We start from the raw sequence: 22894 nt of genomic DNA on the forward strand, positions 1-22894 counted from the left end.
CGTTTCAAGTAAAATATCAAATATATAAGAAATGATAAAATATATAAATATAGGTGTAAAAAGGGCCAACAACACCACCTAGGTTTTGTTGAGGCCTAGGACCTCTTTAAAACTACGACAGATAAAAGGTTAAAAACAGGTTCTTTGTTCTGGGGGAGAGCAGTAAAAACGGTGTATTTTAAAACAATGAATAAAACAATAAGTTAAGAAACCACATTTATTTTAACAAGGATAAAACAATAAAATGTACTAAAAAAAAGGAATTAAAAACACTAAAACCAACTACTTAAAAATCAACTAAAACAGTCCAAACAGAATGGGAGTCTTGACTTCACAAAGTCCACAGGGTTCTGCTGACAACCAGTTTCCTCTCCTTACGCGGCCCTCCTCGGGTATAACCTGCAACAGAAAACACTCCGGCCAGTAACACGTCCTCAGCAAATGTTATCACTTCTTCACGTTCATCCCCACCTAACACCGGTCTCAAAACGGGACTTACGCGGAAGGGAGAGTTCCACACTCTCCCACTTTCTCCGCTAGCGGTCGGTGTTTGGGTTGCTTCACTGTAGCTTCAGGCCTTAAAGGTTGTTTCCCTTTGTGTCTTTGTCTGATCTCCCGTCTGCTTCGCCGCTCGTTCCGAGTGTTCTGTCGTATCTCCACGTCTTCCTGGAGCCCCTTTTGCTGCTATTCTGTCATTTTTTTATATCCAACAGTCTATTCTCTGGCTCCCAGGTGTAAATCCTTAACCTAATTACTGCATGTCCGGTGGCGGAAGTAAACATTAAAAAACACACATTTCAAAATAAAAGCATGCAATAAAAAGAAGATAAAACCACAGCAAACGATAAAACACAGCAAATCCAATAAAAGCATGCTCACAATAAAAACATCCACCTCCGCCCCGTGACATTGGCATCATTTACTCTTCCCACTTTTGCTTCTTTTGTTGAGGAAGTAACCTCCTTAAATGTGCATATTAAAAGTATTCACCTGAATGATACATGAACTCATTTTAATGAATTAATAAACTCTTGGACTGTAATATTTCAGATGTGTTTGAGCAAGATTTCTGCTCATGTTCAAAACTTTGTGCACATTCAAAATACAGTATATCTCATCTGTGTTCTCTGAGGTTTGGAGGAGTCGTGATATTTTCAGAAAAATAAAGTGATAATACAATAAGGTATTACAAGAATAAAGTCACTATATTTCAGAAAATAATGCACCTACACCATAGTCTGCTGTGCAGTACGTGATTGCTCTGCTGAGACGGTAGATGTCAGACCTCCTGACAGACTCAGAGCCCTGTTTGAGACGCTGGTCTCTGAATGAGACAGTTTAGGGAAGTGGCTGTAGGCTACGCTGCTCTAGATCGGAGGTGGAAACACAAAACTACGCAGAAATAGGGACACATCTGCTGCAGCATGTCCACAGCAGAGCGCGTCCATAGTCCTGGATCCTCTGGCAAAAACTGGTCTGCACTGCTCTGCCTACTTTCCAGTTCCTCAGCTCTCATTTCCACACTGTGCTCAGAGCTCCCTGGTGTCTTCACTCCCATCATCCTCAATCACATCTTCTCCATCATCTTTCTCTATGAAGGATACATCTGATATTAACCTCTTATCCTAATTATAACCTAATATAATAAAACACACTAACATGTTAGTGTTACTAAACACCTTTCAGTCAAAATGGCTAAACATGGTTTGCTTTAATTTTGATATAAGCTCACCTTGTTTCAAATCCAAAGAGGATGATGAGGGGTCTGTTGCTACTCCACTCCCTGGTGGAACAGTTTCTGAAACTGAGGGCCATGTGTTCCACAATGTTAACATCTGCTTCTACTAAATCTGACATAACTATAATGTTGACATGATATGTATCTACCTATGAGCTACCTATGACACTGATTAGCCTATTACTGCTAATTATAGACATTACAGCCTATTAATTTAAAATTAAACATGTTTTAAATGAGGCTATTACAATGGTCTGTTGTATGCAAACAGCATTGTTAGTGTTTATGTATTTAGCCTTTACCTCAGATTACATGTATAACCAAATGATCAAGTGCATGTTCTGCTCTTTATAAGGGTTGTCTCAGTCCGTTTTTAGCGCTAACAGTCACGGAGATATTCAAGCAGTTTAGCACCATGGATTTCTTTTTTTAGTTAGTGCTCACCTTTCTTTGAAAAGAAGTCAATTACCAATTGTTTCCCCTCCTTTCATTTTCTCTCCTCCTCCTGTCTTTCCTTGCTTTTTGGTAACCTGTTTTGGCTTTCTTTGAGAAAGACATTTCTACAGCAGAAATTTGCACTCCACCAGACGCTCAACTAACATAAACCAAATGCGTACAGATGGACTAAACCATTAGGCGCATTAGCAAGGGGTGGGGGGAGACCTTTTTGTATACAAAATGTAGTGGGTCAATCAACCAAGTTATTCAGCCAATACACTAACTTTACATTTCATCTGATATGCATTATGAAATGTTATTAGGAAATAAAAATATCCAGGTAAAATAAAATATATTCCAGACTTTTCAAAGGGCCCTCTCTCCCCTTGGGCCCTGGTAATCAGTATTGGTTTTACCCCCGGTCCGATGCCCCTGGTGTCTGTGCCGCTGCTCGTCTCTATTAGTGATGTGCGATACCACTTAATTCCTATTCGATCGGATACCAAGTAATACCCAGGCTGGTATTGCCGATACCAATACCAATACTTTTTACTTATTTTATTTGCAGTGTGATGTGACAACTAGTTTAAAGTAAAGTAAAAAAGTAGGCTGTAGACTTACCAATTCCAAATTATAGCTGCATAATGACAAGACAATAAACTACTCTCATATTATTTAATTATAAAGAAAATCTCAGAACAAACTGCTTTCTGTTAGCTTGTTGTAATAATGCTGGGATTCCGGGGAACTCTTGAACATTAAAAAACTAAAGCCTTAACAGACGTGAATAACTTTCCCACAGTCAGTGAACCTATCACGCTATCTCTCTGTACCTGGATAACTTCTGCCGCTGCTGCCACTGATTGAAGTCTGTCTTGCCCTAGCACCTTGCGTCTTCTCGCCCTGGACCTCCTCCTCAGACTGACGCTATATTATATCATCATATTCACTCTTATGACTCAGATGTTTAGCGAGGTTTGTAGTGTTACCACTGTATTTCACTGTCTTTCCACACACTCCTGTGCAGACTGCAGTCTGCAGTCTTCTTCTTAGTGGGAAGTTAAAGAAGGGCTGCTGCAGCAGCCGGCTCCGTCACAGAGCCGCAGCGCACACACAACTGACCGGCGGAAGGAGAAGTAGTTCCTTCCCCTAACCGGATATAATTAGACTTTTCTGGTGACAACAAGTTACTTATGATAACATAAACACTCACTCCAAATTACTGAGTTTAAATATCAATCTTTTTATAAGAGAATCAATACTAGAGCAGGAGACGTTGGGATCGTAAATATCGATACTTTAGTATCGATCCGCACATCAATAGTCTCTATTGGCGCTTTTCCATTACATGATACCTACTCGCCTCGCCTCGACTCTACTCGCCTTTTTTAGTTTTCCATTACGAAAAAAAGTACCAAGTACCTGTTAAATCTGCAATGGAAAACGGACGCACGTCGAGGCAAGTAGAGTCGAGGCGAGTCGAGCAGGTACCATGTAATGGAAAAACGCCATATTTCTCCAGAGAGAGTGAACACTAAGCGACGTACAGGTCTGCTTCAGAGCTCCGTGTGTTTGAGTCTGACCTGAGACGGGAAACGTTGCGTAATGAAAGGTTGACAAGTAAACGTGTGGCTGAGGGGGCGCCCTAGGATGATCATGTTTAATAAACACGTTTTATTTTGCTTGTCGTTCTAATTCCATTATTAATGGGAAGTAGACCTAAGGGCGACACGGCGCCCCCAACACTTTTGACGCCCTAGGCAATCGCCTTGGTCGCCTATAGCAATTGCCGGCCCTGATCTACCGTGTGTGTGTGTGTGTGTGTGTGTGTGTGTGCGCGTGCGTGTGTGTGAACTGCAGAGAGCAGACAGGATTGAAACAGCAGCAGCTTTCAGTGATTTCAGAGTGACAAATTGTAACAACGTACTTTTAATTTATGTTTAAATGTATACATGTTTAGCCTGGGAAAACCCTGACGAACTTCCAGCAAATTTGAGATTTGCTCTGCAAGTCCATTTCCAATTGCCAAATGCAACCTAGGGTCTTTTTGTGAATGTGCCGAAGTCAAACTTTCGTTTAGAAGCATATTTAGGATGGAAACGCCACTTTTAAGATTCATCGTTTTTTCAAATGGCCTTTTGAATGGGATTGCTAGGGGAACTACTACGATCGCATCAAAATCACTATTTTTAAACCTCTAAGAAGGCTCGACACAACATGAGACTTTGCTCCAAGTATCACCAGGCAGGGGCGTAGGAATGAGTTTAACATTGGGGGGGACACATATCGGAAACCTGACAAATGGTTTGAACAGAAATATGTCATAAATTAACTACACTGCAAAACATTCACCAACCTACTTTATTCTACTAAAAAGATTCATTCGTAAAGATAAAGGAAAACACATTTTGAATGGCAGTAATTAACTGATACATATCAAATCAATTCTTTAATTGCAGGCCTAATCATCCAGTTTTGTAGATTAATAAATAGCATATTGATCCAAACTTTTCTGAATACATTTTCTTTTCTTAGTTGTATTTTAAGCCTCAATGAACAGACACAGATACACGCAGAGGTTAAGTTGAAAGGCAAAAACAGCATCAAGAATGTCAACATCGGGCATGAAAATGGGTCAGGGGTGAAAAAGCTGAGAAGGATATTACCCCTCTAGGGGAGTCTGGGGGAATGCTCCCCCGGAAGAAAATATTAAATATTCCATATTTTAAAGCATCAATCTGATGCATTTTGAGATGCATTTTTTGCCAATCAACACTGTAATATTTCAATATGCACTCATTAAAGTTAATTTGACTGACAAAACAGTTAAAGTCCTTCTGACATTACGCAATAATAAAAGTCTAAAAACTAAAAAGTGTTGCATCAATTTTTACTTCTTCCAACCATATGTTAAATAAAGAGTCAATGTGGATTTACATAATTGCAATAATATGATAATCCTACAATGAATCATTGTGAAAACTAAACTTTACTACTTTGGTCATCATCAAAAAAGAGAATTAGTACATTCATGATTTTGTCCATGTTGATATTAGCTGCTTTATTTACATTTATTAAAAACGTTGCATTGTTTATCTTTTTATATAGCTAGAGGTCTAGACTCTGGGACAAGGCTGTTGTGTTTAAATACCTGCCATGCTGACTCCAAACAGACAGCTTTGTTAAGGAAGTTTGGGCTTCAGATCAGATGTTCAACAAACTAAAATCACCTCACCCTTCATATAACACCTACCTGCAGCTCTCCCTGCATCACCCTCACCAGTGTCACCACTGTTAGTTTCCAGCTGAACTTCATCTGATCTCTAATATGAAAGCAGTGGAGATGAATAAGGTCTAGAAAAATACTGATGGGAATGTCAAGAACAAGTGAAAACCCACACAGACAGACTAACTCCTTTCTAAATGTGGAAGATGTGGAACTTTACTTGTTTTCAAGTTACATGGGTTAAGTTAATAGAAAACTCATGTTCTTTTACAATCATCTTAAATACTGTTGTTAGTGTCAAATCGCTGCCAACGTTGGCTAAGTAACGTTACGTTAATAGTAACAACGTTTACCTAGCAAGAGTGTACTAGTTAGCTAGATGTTGAATCACAACATCAGCTTTACATCAACAAGTCTAACGTTGGTTAGACAGAACATATAATTATCCTCCTGGACAAAATGATTACCAACTCACATTTCCTTTCTTTCTTTTCTTCCCCATGAGAAAGGAATCAGTTAAAGTGAGCTGCTGCTGTCTTTTCATCTTAACTTCTGACTACCTGTCGCCACTGCCAGCTGCAGACTCCGCTTCCCAAACAGTTGAGGGGGCGGGCCGGTGGAAAGACGCTGTATTGCGCTTTCAAAATAAAAGCATGCGAGTTACAGATTTCAAAATAAAATATTTGTCTCCTCCACGGTATAATTTTTGGGTGGGACAAATGCGACTGTCTCCAATATTGGCGGGGACACGTCCCCCCCGGTTCCTACGCCCTTGTCACCAGGGGCTCTACACATGAACTCAGCATTGAGAACATTGGTTGTGTTCACAGAGTTTACTAAAAAGAAGGGTTTTAACAACTCACTTTAGCTGTTGTTGTTCACGCTATCCGCCATCTTGTCAGTCAAAAAGTGTCAATCTGCGAATGAACAGACTCCGTGGGAGGAAATGTCATTCTTATATGAGGCTCCTTTTTCAACTACAAGATCAATATTGTTTTTCAATAACGACAATTCAATCAGGAGAGACTTTGTTGCAGATATGCAAAGATTTATTGTACATCATAAAGTACATAAAGTACAGTCTTTGGAGATTAGACTCCATCGTTATTTTAAAAATCTAAAAACTTATAAAAGGGGTAGAAGCTGAAAGATAATCCCCATGATGGAGTCTAGACACTGATGGTGGCGTGAGGAGCCTGAAGACCAACACCGAAAAGCCGCCGGTAGAGGCCAGCCAGATGAGGACCCAGGGATGAAGACCGAAGGAGCAGGGGAGGAGGAGGGACGCGCTTGTATCCTGAAATGACAACTGAGCAGCAGAGAGAGACGGGTTTAAAACAGGGATATCATACAGTGATTGGCTCGTGATTTTCATGGCCGCTTCTGATTGGTTAAAAGAAAGGTGAACACCTCTACAGCTGATCCGGTTAGAGGAGAGAGAAAGTGATTATGTTTTAGAAGTCTCCTGAAAGAATTTGCGCTTAAGCTCCATAACAACAAATTATCTGTGCATTTATATGGAACTAAGCTTTAGGAGCCTTCCATCTTTACTCTCATCCCTGTTACGTCGCATTCCGAGATCGACTATTTTTGACTGGCTAGATGGATGGCGACCGGAAAAACCAACTGCTAAAGTGAGTTGTTAAAACCTTTCTTTTTAGTAAACTCTGTGTACACAACCAATGTTCTCAATGCTGAATTCATGTGTAGAGCCCCCAGTGATACTTGGAGCAAAGTCTCTTGTTGTGTCGAGCCTTCTTAAGGTGTAGACACATATAGCCGACGGCCGACCGTTGACAGAAAACCCCGTCGATATGATCAGTCGCGTCCCCGAGGTCCAAAAAACTGCCACAGAACAGACCAAAAAGACGAGACGAGACGTAATACATCTCTATAACAGCAGGCGGCGCTAAGCTGTAATGTTGCCCAAGAAATGAAAACCAGCAGCTGATTGGACGAACGCGTCACATGGGTTTGTTTTCTCCGGAAATTCAGACCTGGACTGTCATGGCGGCCGTTCAGAATTCGATCTCATATTGTAATAAAATATTTCACTGAAACGTGTTTCTGAAAACATTTTAAGCGAGAAATAGGCCATGCAGTTGCTGAATCTGTCTTAATTTCAGATCAACAAAGGTCAGTTTAAAAGATTTTCGTCAGATTTTGAGAGACTCTAGTCACCTCATTCCGCTCGTCATTTCCGGGTGAGTCCCGACGGCCCTGCCGCCGACCAAACATGTCAGGTCGGCCAAAATGAACACCGACAGCCCCCCAGACGGACGACGAACCGGGGCACACCGAACAGATTTGAGTCACTGACCTCGCCAGACTGTCCCACGGCCGATAATCAGCCTGATGTGTCCTGGCCCTTAGTGGTTTAAAAATGTTGATTTTGATGGGATCATAGTAGTGCCCCTAGCACTCCCATTCAAAAGGCCAGTTGACCGAAAACGAGAATACGGTGAATCTTAATAGTGGCGTTTCTGTCCTAATTATGCTTTTAAATGAAAGTTTGACTCGGGTATATTCACAAAAAGACCCTAGGTTGCATTTTGGCGAGAGTTAGGCTTTAACAAAGCACTAAACCATCGAGATGCCAGAGAGACATCATGCTAAAGCTAGTTGCTGAGCAGCTAGCATCTAGCCAAATGTACATACTTTTGTATCCTATCTGTAATATAAAGTTTCTAAAAAGAATTATTTGCATTTTAAGAAACCATTTTAAAAAACCATAGGATTTGTACCAATTTTGCGGGTAAAGTACTCTGCCTAAGTGAACTAAAATGAAAACATCACAACCTATTCATGTGGAACACAGTTTGCCAGCCAGCCGACTTCAACCACTCTTTTCCCCTAAAATTCAGTTTGTGTATACTGCCTTATATGATCTGAAATACTACTATATTTGACAGTCTGTGCATACAACATTGCTTTGAAGAAATATTGTGGAATTAACATGTAAATGGGCTGTGTTGCTATTTGAGACCAGGCGAGTAAAAAGCTATTAAAATGAACTCATTAGGAGTCAGAATTTAAATAATGATAAAACAAAACCTAAGTTCTATTCATAATTCATCACATATTATAATGTCTTTATTAATGTGGAATATCAAAGTGGATATTTTAAACCAAAGCACACTTAGTGTATATGTTCTGGCTAAAAAGCCTTCAAAGTACTGTTAACATATCACCAAGCAGCACACATAATGTGTGTGATGTTTTGTAAGAACTCTTATTGTTGTCTCTCTTATTGTTGTGTGCAGACAATAATCACTGGAGAGGAGAGCACGAGTGCCTGCACTCTTTCTTTGAGATTTCTTTACAGAATACTGATGACATTTATTCCATCTAACACTGGTAGGATGCTGTGATAAAAATGTGCCAAACTGTTGTTTGTGTCCTTTCAAGAGATTGTTGTTGTGTTGTTTTTTTTACAGGAAATTTGAAATGTGCCGTAACTTTAGTGGGAGGTGATGGTCATTATTAGACACAGCCAACCTGCATAGTCTTACAAAGTCTGTAAAAGAAAAGTTTAGCACAGTGACACAGTTTAGCTTTGTGTCTGAGTGGGCTTTCACACCTGCCTCCTTTAGTTTGGTTGAATCACACTAGAGTTGGTTTCCCGCCTTGATGCGCTTTCAGGGTTTCTGCAGGTTTCACCAAGTCAAATTTAAGACCTTTGAAGACCATTATCAATTCAATTTAAGACCTATATCGCAACATAAAAAAGGAAAATGAATTGCTTTTTGCATAAAAGCAGTAGACTACAAATATGTTGTTAGTAATTAGAGGTGTGAATCTTCACTGATCTCCCGATTCAATTACAATTATCAGGTCTTCAATTCGATGTCTCGATGCACCACGATGCACCACGATGCTTCAAAATACATTTTTCTATTAAAGCCATATAGGATATTTGACTTGACAAACTTGCATTGTCAAGTGCAATGCCCAAGCTGCAATGTGTAACTTCAGACTGGAATGATGAAGTGTTTGGGTTCATTTGTTTAAGGTAGCTACCACAAAGGTTGACCTATTGTGGATTAATCATATACCACCCAACTTTTAACCAGCAAATCTATTGTGCTGTATTGGAATAACTGACCCCAGACAACTCTTTAACAAAAAAGGTATTGTTTACTGAACAATAACTTAAATGTATAAATAACATTTAGCCGTTAGATTGAATAACAAAACAAAAAAAACATAACACAAATCACACCCTTCAAATATGCCAACTGCAATATTTCTTCAAATGATATTACAAACAACTACCCCTTTACCAGTTTCTCTATCAGTTTCCACTTAAAACACTCCAGTTACACAAAATGATTCCTCCTTACAGCATTTCAATGTAAAACTTACTCAAACCCTCTTAAACCACTGTAAAACACACCTACCCACCCACACACACCCACGCAGGACATTATCTTCAGTGAAGCAAACACACAGAAATCCAATTTACAGTTAGCTGTTAGTCTAGGGTGACCAGACGTCCCGGTTTGACCGGGACAGTCCCGATTTTTAATTGCTTGTCCCGAGTCCCGACAAAAGCCTGTTGGGACGCTAAAATGTCCCGGTTTACACCAGGAGCGGCGTCAGCCGATTTTGCTGTGTCTTCAGCCCCAAATGTTTTGAGTGTAGCCCCAAATGTAAATTTGTCCAGTTTATTTTTCCGAGGCGAATAGAATGGGCAGCTACGTGCGGGGTCCAACCATGCTGTATTTGTTGCCTATCACCTAGCAACCGTCTCTCCGTGAGGAAAGCTGTGAAAGGGGTGAAGTTTTCGGAGGAATCGTAGCCAAATCAGTCTAATACAGTGATGCCATCAACACAAAGTTTAGGAGCGCAATACTAATGATTTAGTTTGAAGTTCCCGTGACGTGACGTTTCCAGTCTACGGTTCAGACTCAACCACACGGAGCTCTGAAGCAGACCTGTGCGTCTCTTAGTGTCCACTCTCTCTGTAAAATGCAGCTCAGCTTCAGGTTTATGGATGCGCTCAGCTGTGGCCATGCTGCGGTAGATGTGTTGCGTTTGTGCTCCGTGTATTCTTTAGTTTCGGGTTTCCACCTCCGACGTAGAGCAGCGTACAGCCACTTCCATAGCTAAACAATTTGTCTCATTCAGAGACCAGAGACCCAAACGGGGCTCTGTGTCTGTCAGAAGGTCTGAGATCTACCGTATCAGCAGAGCAATCACGTAATGCACAGCAGACTATGGTGCAGGTATAGATTATTTTCTGAAATATAGCTTGTGACTTTATTCTTGTAATAGCCTATTATCACTTTATTTTTCTCAAAATATCACGACTCCTCCAAATCACAGAGAACACTACTGTGTTTATATACTTTGAATGTGCACAAAGTTTTGGACAAGAGCAGTAAATCTTGCTCAAACATCTGAAATATTACAGTCCAGGGGTTTATTAATAAATTAAAATGAATGTATCATTGAGGTGAATAATTGTCATATGCACATTAAGGAGGTTACTTAACCAACAAAAGACGCAAAACAGGAGGGAAGAGTAAATGATGCCTATAGGCTACATGTGTGCTGACTCAGATATAATTAAAAAAAGTCCATCCAAAGAAGAATAAATAGTTGAAAGCAATACAGAATGCCTGACAGCCTTACTGCAATATATTCCATTATGTTTTTATATTTGGATTGTAATCTGTTTCTCTTTAAATAAAGATATTTGCAGCATACATTGATTCAGAAAAAGGTAGAAATAGGTGCATAAAAATTCACCAGAATGCAGGAAATTAAGTGTTTAATGCTCAAAATTTTCAATAAATCATTTTAATTACTTTGCTGTTATTGGAATAAATAACACTTCAAAAAATCTTTTTTAGAAAAAATCTCAACATAAATCTCACACTAAACTGAAGAAGGCTGTTACTGCAATTTTGTTAATTTCACAGGAAAAAACACTTATTATTAGACGAGGAGCCTAGGATCAAAATAATGAAGTTACTGTCTGTGTCTGTGTCTGACCTGGGCTGGCACATGTTCATGTTAAAAAGCGTGTGCGTGCACAAACACACTATGGTCACACGCAAAGTGTCCCGGTTTTAGCTCCAGGAAATCTGGTCACCCTATGTTAGTCCCAGAAACACAGCTCAAACACGAAAACCAAGTCACCAGCTACGGCAAAGTCCTCTTCAGCAGGGAAACGCGCTGTTGTCCTCTCCGGTCCAAAATCAGCGTCTTCCAAACCAGAAACTCTTCGCCGTTAGCTCCAACTTTAGCTAGTCCGTTAGCTCCAACTTTAGCCAGGCACACTAGCACAACGTTTGTTCTAAACCACTGCTGTTAGACAGGAAAAGTGCCGTAGTGTAGCTACACCTCTTCAGCTTCGTTATTCCACTTAGATCGTTTCCAAGCTAACTAGCGTCTCTCGATGTTTCTCAGTGTTTTCTTTCCTCTTCTCAAATTGGGATACTCTCCACTTGTGTCGCCGCTCAGCCGTTTTGCATGTGTGTGTCTGTGTTTGTTTGTTTGTGTGTCTGCCTGTCTCCGTATGTCTGTCTGTCTGTCTGTCTGTGTGTGTGTGTGTGTGTGTGTGTGTGTGTCTGAGAAACGGGTTAGGCTACTGAGAATGTTATTTTTCATTTGAATGTTTATGCTGCGGCCGGAAAATTAACGAGCGACGTCATTGCGTTATAATCGATTATGGTGGGCCACTGCATCGATGCAGCAGCGTCCAAGTCCGCATCCCGCGATGCATCGATTATTTGATTAATTTCAACACCTCTATTAGTAACGGACTTAACCCAAGCCATGTATCCCTAAACTTGCACGTCCCTGTAACCTATGGTACAATCTAAAAGACACTCGTGCCAAAAATACGAAAACTGATTGGCTGCAATATAAGTTGCATGTTGGTCTCATTTGTAGTCATAAGACAGCAAATTATATTTGGACTAGCGACAGAACTAAAACACCACAGACTCAAATCAAACAAACATTCTAAGCTTTAGAATGAGTATTTAAGGTAGGGTTACATGGACAGAGGAAAATTAGGACCTGTATGAATTATTTAAGACCTAGAACACAATACTTAAGTGAATTTAAGATTTTTTTAAGGACAAATATTGTGATTTTGAAAGTGTAGACTTTTTCACCCCCCGCGGAAACTGCGGAGACAGACGCCGGCAGAGCAGAGAGAAGTCTCGGTAACCAGAGCAGACGTAGCGACGTCGCTCGCCAAACAATGTCTGATCATTTAAATGAAATGAGCTGGTTTGACCACAGAGATGAAAGAAATATGCACTAGTCCAGAACACACAAGGGGGTGAGCTTCGCTTCAGAACGCGAACCTCCGATGGCGCCATTTTGTTGCTACGAAGCGATCACCTCTTGTTAGCATTACACTGACCGCCATTTTTTTTTTACGTCACTTGACTGCGAATAACTTTACATCTGAAGCGTTTAAAGACTCTATTTGTCCATTGTTTATTTCTAAAGAAACACGACAATGTATAAAAGGCTCCATTACCTTGTACCTCACGTTATAGCTCCGTAGCGGACGTTTTTGTAAAAATAAGCTAACGATTGTGTCATAACCAAGTGACTTACTGTCGCACAGTAGCATGTTAGTTAGCAATAATTAGCCTGTGCTTATGTTATATCCTTACATATACCTACGCTCTCCGTCTCTGTAAGATTGGGAATGATTGAGATTTCTCTTGGCACAGCTACCAGAAGACTTACAACTTTTAGACACGTTGCTCACGTCACATTTACGTTGTCTCTGTCAGTTGGAGGCTGCGCAGTAAAGCAAGAGATCACCGGAAAAGTGCTTCTAATATCCTTCACTGGTCTCCGTCCAGAGCAACGGGGTCTATTGGTCCATTATATACTGTCTATGAGAACACAGGAGCTTCTTCCTGTATTTACTTTCTTGATCCCGCCCCAGACACATCCGACCAATAAGTGGAGGGAGCGTGCTTTATAATGACGCATTTTGGTACGCTTGGATTTTTCTGTGTGTCAAACAAAACCCAACCAAGGGGAAACCGCTCCAAGTTTAAAAACTCATCAACTGATCGGACCAAAGCAAACCATCTATAGGTGTGAAAAAGTCCTGATAGTCTGCTAAAGAACAAATTGTGTGAGGAATTATGGGTAATTAATTCTCATATCATCAAATGATAAATGGGATAATCTGAACTTCAAAGATATTGAGAGATGATTGAGACGTGTTTTCTTCCCCAAAATGAAAAGAAACCTTAAAAAATGAATGAGCAGTGTTACTTGGTCCATGTTCCTGATAGCGAAGCCTCCCTCCCGTGCTGCCAGGTTAAAGATCAAAGAAATCTGGTAATGTTGCTCAGCAGTTCCATTCCCATCAGCCACTGGGAGAAATGTGTGTGTAACGGACAGCAACTTGCTCTGCTGGATCTCCAGTGATGAATTATTCAGACGCTCCGATGTGGTGACGAAACCCACAGTGTCGGAAAACCCGAAACGACTTCATCAGCAAAATGCTTGGGCTCGTTCACGCCCCCTCCTCCTCCCCCTCCGTCTTCATTCTCCACCACTTCTCTCCTCCGCAGTAATTTCATTTTCACCTCGGCTCAGGAGCCCGGGAGTGAGAGTGTTGGTTCTGGGCGGGCCGTCGGAGGAGGCCAACTAGGCTGGGTGTCCCTTTTGTCCTTGCTGGCTGTGGAGCCTTAGACCATCCATCTCTGTCAGAGGCAAGCATCTCAAGAACCCCCTCTCCCTTCCTCCCCCCCTCCACTTACTCCGGAGGCCCTGTCTCGCAGGCACGTCAGTGCTAAATGGAGCTTTTACACAGTATTGACTGGCCCCACAAGTCTCTCCACTGGCCATGCCGGGCAGGAACACATTCTCACTCCCATCGCGTCAAAACGCGACGTTTGTTCAGGTGCCTTTGGCATTTGTTATTGACTTAAAAAAGTATTTAGATGCGCTTCGTTGGCACTCTTGGCGTCACTTTTTGACACTCTCAGGACTCGTGTCTAGCCCATTGGTGTTGTATTTAGACGAGCTTGGTCGGGACTCTTGGCATCACTTTTTGATGCTCTGGGTCGGGACGTACGTTTAACTGACATGCGACACAAGAACAGGACAGTTAGGGTCAGGAAAAGATGGTGGGTGGGGTTACACAGCCCGGTCTCATGGCAGTTTGTGATATGGTCACATTATTGAATCTATTAAGTTGTGGACACGTAAATGTCGTTTTTTTCGTGTGGCGATTATGAATTTTAAAGCAATGTATTTCAATGGGAAGCATATTTCGTGATCACAGAACGATGACAGTAGCGAGTAGTATTGATAAGGCGAAGGTCCGCGCAGGGAGGTTGGTCCTCATTATTCTCTTCCTAACCACAACCGTCCCGCTGTTGTGGCGTTTCATTTCCCCGTTGTTTGGGATTGCGTCCCGCGAGTGGCGGCCCGGCCCGTTGTCCCGTTGTTGTGTGCCCCTGCGCCTGGGGATTGCATCCCACATGTGGCGGCCCGTCCTGTTGTTGTGGCCGGCGTGTGGTGCCTCTTTTCTCCGTTGTTGCGTCCCCTAGAGCAGGTTCGAAAATCGTGACCTGTACACGTTCAGAATTCGTGGCGTTTACACGAAATAAATGTCAAAATCGTGACCTGTACACAAATTAATGAATCAAAATAAGGTGACTATTTCACGACCTGGCGTGAGACCGGGTTGGGTTACAAAATGTACGTTTCAGTAACACGCGGGACAAGAGCGCAACATGAGCCCCGGTCTCCTGGGTGAAAGTCCTTTGACCCATCCACCACCCTAACCTGCCTCTTTATGTAGATTTTGGGTCTTTCCTACTACTCTCTACCGTTGTCTCTCTTAATACTACGTCATCTTACAGCGCGACGGTTGAGCTGCTGCTCTGCCTGGTGCGTTCCATATAGACACTTAAGGGTGATTTTTGCGTCGGTATCTGACGCTGAGAGACAATGACCAAGCGTCCGTATTTTGTAGAATGGGAAGCAGCCGATCACGTTATTTCTCCTGTGCTTTCCAGGCCGATGCTGGGGGAAAACTGGCGATGACTTTACCGCGTGTGAAGCACACACGTTTTGCTGTCACCTTGTGTCTCTGTAAGTCAATTATCAAGGCATTGAACCAGCGTGACAATATCTGTCCACTCCTCAATATTTGTTCAAGAGTGCACATGCTGCTGGCAAATGGATCCATAGCCAGCAAGGACAAAAGACTTACAAGACATTTGAGGAATACTCATTTGGGAAAAACTTATCATTACTGACCTTTATTAACCTCAAGTGCAGAGAGAACCACGCTTATATTAGAAACTGGTGTTTGCTCTTAATTTATTCACTAATTAGTATTAGAGATGCAAAGATCAATCGCTGGTTGTCAACTATTAAATAAATTGCCAACTATTTTGATAATCGATTAATTGGTTTGAGGCTTTTTGAAATAAAAAAAGTTAAAAGTCTCTGATTCCAGCTTGTTAAATTTGAATATGTTCTAGTTTCTTCTCTCCTGTGGGACAGGAAACTGAATATCTTTGAGTTATGGACAAAAAAAACATTTGAGGACGTCATCTTGGACTTTGGGAAACACTGGTCCACATTTTTCACCATTGTGTGACATTTTAGAGACCAAACAACTAATCCATTCATCCAAAAAATAATCAACAGATTAATTGACGATGAAACTAACCTTCAGAGTTGCAGCCCTAATATTTATTTTACCCCTGTTTTGTTTCAATGTTTCACGCTGAAAGTCGCCTACAGCTGAATGGACGTAATCTGCACATATAGAGTTGGTTTGATTATACAATTTTTTTTAAATTAATAAAGTTTTTTGAATTTAGAAAGGGATAAAATATGTTTTCATAAAAAGTTAAAATTGTATTTATTTACACAAGAAATGATATAGAATGCTATGGATAAAAATGTATTTATTGAATGATCTTGAAGATTTGAAATGACCTGAATGATTCATTTTCAGGTACTTTCTATTGTGAACAATGAAAGACATGGAAGACATAATGTGAGGAGCAGTATGTGTTAGACAGGTTTTGGGCTTGTGTTGGCTCATGTATTGTGTATTGTTTTTGTTATGTTGTGACGATAAATGTTATGTACATAACTTTGTTTTGTTATAGCTTTGATGTATGTTTTTGCTGTTCTTTTGATGTACCATGTGTATGAATATTATGGATGGATGTACTCTAGCTTAGGGAATATTCTTATGAAAATAATAGAGACCCCAGGAAGAGTAGCTTCTGTTTAAGACTTAACAAACAAACAGCGATAATACAAATAAAAACATTATGATTGCCTGTTACACCTATTTATCCATTTGTTTTCATTTTAATAATCAGATTCTGTTCCATATTGTCTTTAAAGCACCATGGCTGACTTTCTGCTTTTGAATCTCTCTAAATAAAGTTGAGAAATAATGACTGAAAGAAATGAGTATGGTTACACTTTACTGGAAGGTATCTACATAAGAGTGACATGACACTGTCATGACACATGAACCCTAACCCTAACTTGTCATGACAAAAACCGAATGACACTTACTAAAAGAAGTGTTATGTCATAAATGTTCATGACTTGTTTATAATGTTTATGACACGTTCATGAGAGTGTCATGTCACTCTTATGTAGATACCTTCAAGTAAAGTGTAACCATGAGTATTTGTGTTAAAAGGGAAACTCCGAGCAGCAGATTGGTGACGTGAGAGGGTGAGTATAAAATGACTTTGTTGATGTAATTATTGCTGTGGATATGTACAGTGGTGGAATGTAACTAAGGTACTTGTACTTTACTTGAGTATTTTCTTTTCATGCCACTTTCATGCCACTTTCTACGCTACATTTCAGAGAGAAATATTGGACTTTTTGTTACAGCTTTAGTTACTAGTTACTTTACACATTCAGATGCACACAGAACACATGTAGTTTATAAAATCTGATGTTTGATTCTAAAGTAAACTAGCCAACAATATAACGGCTACAAGTCCAGCAGACATGATTAGACCATTAAACACACAACTAGTTGGATCCTTTACTCTTTCTACAATACTACAAAAAAAACTACATTTTCCTGATGATACTTACACACTTTTACTGAAGAAACATTTTCAGTGCAGGACGTTTACTTGTAACAGAGTAGTTTTTTTACAGAGTGGTATTAGTAATTCTACTGAAGTAAAGGATCTGAATACTTCTTCCACCGCTGGATATGTATTATTGCCATTTCCCCCGTTACTCATCGAAAAGTTCAGGCGACTCTACTTCTATTTCACCTTGATTTGTTGAGGTTGGTTCCATTTAAGTAACATATCATGCTGTAGACAGAACAATACAGAATCAGAGAAATAGACAAAATAATCCTAAATAAAAGTAGGCCTTTTCATAACATTTTTATATAGCACAATTGTGCTTTATAAATAAAGTGGATTGGATTGGACAAAGGCTGGAGCCTGCACTTCCCAAAATGCAACTCAACTGCACCTTTTTAGCTCCACTACTCTAGTTTGTAATGTAGGCTGTGACCCAGATCTCCTCCTCTGCACTACATACTCAATATCTAAACTATCATTCAACATACTTATGTGTAAGTAAACAGTAGTGTGGATCTTTATGGACACACTGAACTGTAATTGTCAACGTCACATCCTGAGAGCCAATGGAAACACGTAACCATGGTAACCCTTGGCAACCCCCCCCACTTCTCTAGCGACTCCCCTTCAAATGCTTAAATTACTGAAAAAGATAGGCAACTAGACCAACAGTTGCAGCTGAGAAAATCACAGATTTTAAACATTTTCGAACATTGTTGTTACTACCGCTTTGCATTGTGGGATACTTATGCCGCCATAGTGTCAAGTGTTTGCATACTGTTATATTTCACCGGAAATAGTATACAGTTCATGTTTCATAAAATATTTCAGACATACTAAAAAATCTCACATACTGTTTTAGCTACTAAATAGCATGTTAGTGTGGGATTTTGGAAGCAACTCAGATTATCTGTTAGGAATTTACATTAACTGAGTAGTACACCTTATGATGAGCGAACTGAATTCCAATCAGTAGCATGCTCCTTTAAGTTCAGCCAGTTTTAACGAGTAATAATTTTATCTTTCTTATTAGTATTAAAAGAAAATTTAATTCTGATAAAACTGGAGATAGATGCCTTTTATCAGTTGACTGTCCTACTCTTGAGATGCTGATGCATTCAATAATTTTTCTATAATCATTAATGAAGTATAACAACAGTAGCTTCCACAAGTTCAATGCAAGCAGCTGTCAGATTCACATCCAGATGTTCCTACTGTGTGTCCTGTTCAGCAGCCATGTCTTATATCTCTACACATCAGTCAGATACACTTTTTAAATGAGTCCATGCAATAATTTAACTGACAAAAAAAGCAGATACAGTAATGTATTACCTTAACACACTCAAGGCTCTGAATCTTGCAGATTTTCGCTGTATGCTAAATAAATGGAAACAATGGCTGCCAGGAAGCAATCTACAGAACTTTAGTATTCCATGGAAGATACGGTCGTCTATAAGATTTGTAGGGATATACATTCCTCTGTGTCCATCTCTGAGCACCACTCCATCTCTCTCCTGTAGCTTTCTCTGTCATGAAAGCTAAAGTCCCCCTATTTCCCAAAGGAAGTGGGAATCAAAACCTGCCATTCATATTCCCAGCAAAGACCTGCATCCATCAATCATCTCACCTAACACTGGCTGAGGCTCAAAAGGAGCTATTCTCTTTCTGGAGTCCCTCTACATGTATTGAAGGGACGCGTCTTAGAACAAAAGGCGAGGAGTGCCAATAAATCCCCCAAGATGGAATGACATTAAGCTGTTAGAAGGAACTGGATCTGGCAACAGGGGAACTTTGAAAAACTTCTGCCTCAACTTACAGATTTATAAATAAAGATATGTTCCTTTCTTAATCAATACTGCGAAAATGTGTAATGGAAGAGGCATACTGCATTGATGTATACATGTTCCTGGAGGGAGCAGTATGGAGGAGAGTCTGAGAAGAAAGATGAAGGTTTTGGAATGTTTTGTGCTCTGACAATGTGACAGCCTCTCATTACTGCAGAGAGGTATCACATGTTTGGAGCTTCAAGTGGAGTCCTGCTGTGCAGCCGTGTTTAAAAAAACAAATGGTGAGTTCACCATCTTTTCACTCTGGAGTTTTCATTTCAGAAATATATCACACCCTGATAATATATGACAGTATTGATGTTGTGAATGATCTCATGCTGTCTAAAGGGCTGGTGGACAGAACACTCATTGCAAGTATACCCTGTTATTCCTCAGCTTAACCCTTGTGTTGTAAAATATTAAATATCAATACAAAATATTAAATTAAATAGAAAATTATCCCTTTTTTAGATGCTTTTTTCAGTTTTTTTCCCCCACTACCACCGGCTTCACCACTAACATCAATTTATTACCACTAGTTTTCCACATTTAATTTCTTTTGAATTCATAATCGATAAACCTTATGTTATAGCTAATAAAAACCTCAATTATAACTAATACCATCAATCTGAAATTATGAATTGTTTTGACAAATAGTTAGACAAATAGAGTGGATAATCGCAGACTGTCAAAGTTTAGTCAGGATACGGTTTAGAAAACCAAATCATTGTTTTTTCAAATGCTATAAAAAAACTGAATACAAATTCTATGAAAGTAGTGATCTGATCATTAATTTTCCCTGCGTAGAGCATTGTATGGAACCATCTGTAGTGATAAGTGGATGTCACCCCCAACCACTAGGTGGCTGTAGTGTTGACATATAGCTACCTGATCAGTATGTAAGTATGCCAGTAGTGCATAGAGGAAGTAATTGAAGTCATGCTACTGAATGTGACACCGTGAATCAATAAATAAGTTTATATTCAACTCAGTCTCGTGAGTAACATTACATGGTACCAGGAGTGGCTTGGGAGTCATGGAAAGTGTGAAGTCACCTGACCCTCTGACTTGGACTGGAAGTGTCAATTGTGAGTGGCGAATTCATGCTGTACCTGCAAGCTTTTGGGCTGGATACCAAATCAGACACACAGAAGTAGCACTGCTCCTTACCGTCTCGGGATCTCAAGCTGCGGAGGTATTCAACACGTTTGTGTTCGCCAGCGCGGGTGATAAGGAAAGGTTGGACAAAGTTGTCGAGAAGTTTGATGGACGCTGTTCACCGAAGAAAAAGGAAACATTCGAACGGTATGTGTTTTGCTCGCACACGCAATTGCGGGCGGAGAGCTTTGATGCTTTTGTCACAGACTTGAAGTTGAAAGCTAGAACGTGCAACTTTGAAGAGCTTCAAGATTCAATGATTCATGATCAAATTGTGGAATTAACGTCTTAACGAATTAACATAGCGGTTGCTACGGGACTCTGAACTTACCTTAGCTGGAGCTATGAAGATATGCCAAGCTAGTGAATTAGCCCTGCAACATGCAAAGACTTTTGGGAATGCTACACAGGATGACAGCGCTGCGGTGGCAGTGGCAATGGTGTCTGGACGAATGGAAAAGCATAAAACATTTAAAACTAAGCAGCAAACATGTAAGACATGTTATTTTGGGGCAATTTGATTGAAAGAAACCCAAATATCTGATGTAGAAACTTTGAAAACGGGTCAAGTTTGACCCAAAGACAACATGAGGGTTAGGGTACAATATGTAATATTTCTGCTTTAAAATGTTGAGTATACCTATGTTATATATAATGTTGAGTTGTGTACTTACACTATCCCAAATGTCAGTGGCGTCATATATCTTTTGACCCCTCTTAATTAGTTTTTAGTTTGTCATATTAACTTTATATTACTAGTGCAGTGTCCATGCATGTTCGGAACGGGCCGATTGCTCAGGTTCCCAGTATTATTATTATTTTTTCACAACTTTATCGTGCAAGTTCTCACAAACAACATGTGACACAAAATGCTTGGTTCCCAGTATTACTTGCACCTTTCCTACTTGCTTTCTCTTTTTCCTCTCGCTTTCTTCACTAACGCACTCGTACGCGACTACCGCTCGCTCACCTTGCTCGACCGCACACGCACCAACGTCACTGACGCAACACACCGCCGTTCTCGCTCTCACCTACTCTGGTAACATGCTGCTTGCAGCGTTGTCGGGTGTCGTGCCCATTTGAAGCGTTCTCGAGAACAACTCATCCGATGGTGAATGGTAAATGGACTGCATTTATATAGTGCCTATTCTACCTTACCGGACACAGCGCTTTACAATTTGCCTATTTATTTGAAGTACTCTTAACCCATTTAATTCAACAGAGCAGCAGATGAGGGGGCAAGTGTCTGAAGTCTCTTTTATATAGACCTTAGTGGTCCCCTAATACTGTATCTGAAGTCTCTTTCCCAAAATTCAGCCTTGGTGCAGAATAACAGCCACTAGAGCCAGTCCCACAATGAACTTTCCTTAGGATGTGCCATTTCTGTGTCTGTAGCTATTGAGGAGGGGGGAGTGTGGCCTTGACCAACTGCCACTTTGCTCATTTGAAAGCCATGATGTCTCTCTCTCATGGGTGGGCTAAATTCTCTGGGCGTGCAAAGCAGAGAAAGGGGAGGTAACCTTGCTCCTTATGACAGGCAGCATGGTGGCTCAGTGGTTAGCACTTCTGCCTCACAGCAAGAAGTTTGTGGGTTTGAACCCAGGTCGTCTCAGGCCTTTCTGTGTGGAGTTTGCATGTTCTCTGTGGGTTTCCGCTAGGTGGTCTGGTTTATTCCCACCATAAGGACCTGCATGCTAGGCAACTAGGACTACAGTTGAAAATTAGCTGACTGGCTAACACTGATGCATTTACAGAAATGTTCATTAATGTGCATTGTCCTAAACACATAAAAAATTAAATAAAATAAAAAATTATCTCATAAGGAGCAAGATTCTAGATCGGCCCATCTGACCTTTTATTCAAAGGCAGAGCAGGATACCCAGGGCTCGGGTTACACTTATCGCCATTTCTAGCCACTGGGGGACCATAGGCAGGCTGGGGGAACTCATATTAATGTTATAAAACCTCATAAAGTAACATTTTAATGCCATGGGACCTTTAAGACACAGTTGTCAGTGTCCTGTCCTGCACCCACGTGGTTTAAATACCAAATGCAACTGCGCCCATCCGTGGCCCATGGGCATGCTGGTCTTCAGATGAATTCTGGGAGTATTGCTATCTTGAGGCAGCGGGAAGTGATCGCACCATTGACCAACAAAAACCTGGTCTAAAGTCAATAACGCAGCCTTTCATTGTTATTTTAACAGAGCATTAGTAAAATGCTCCTAGGCTCGTGCACAGCGTGCGCACACTCTGCTTGTTAAGCCCATGAAAAATATTACGGTGCAAATCCTCCATCATAACAGCAATGCTCCAAGGTCCAAATGCGCCTGGCTTTTAAAGGGAATGGGAGATGATCTCTGATTGTTTTATTGCACGTTACGCCCAAAACACACCTATGATTAATGAAGAC

The sequence above is a fragment of the Perca flavescens genome, chromosome 18 (genome assembly GCF_004354835.1).
Source record: "Perca flavescens isolate YP-PL-M2 chromosome 18, PFLA_1.0, whole genome shotgun sequence".
Classification (NCBI taxonomy): domain Eukaryota; kingdom Metazoa; phylum Chordata; class Actinopteri; order Perciformes; family Percidae; genus Perca; species Perca flavescens.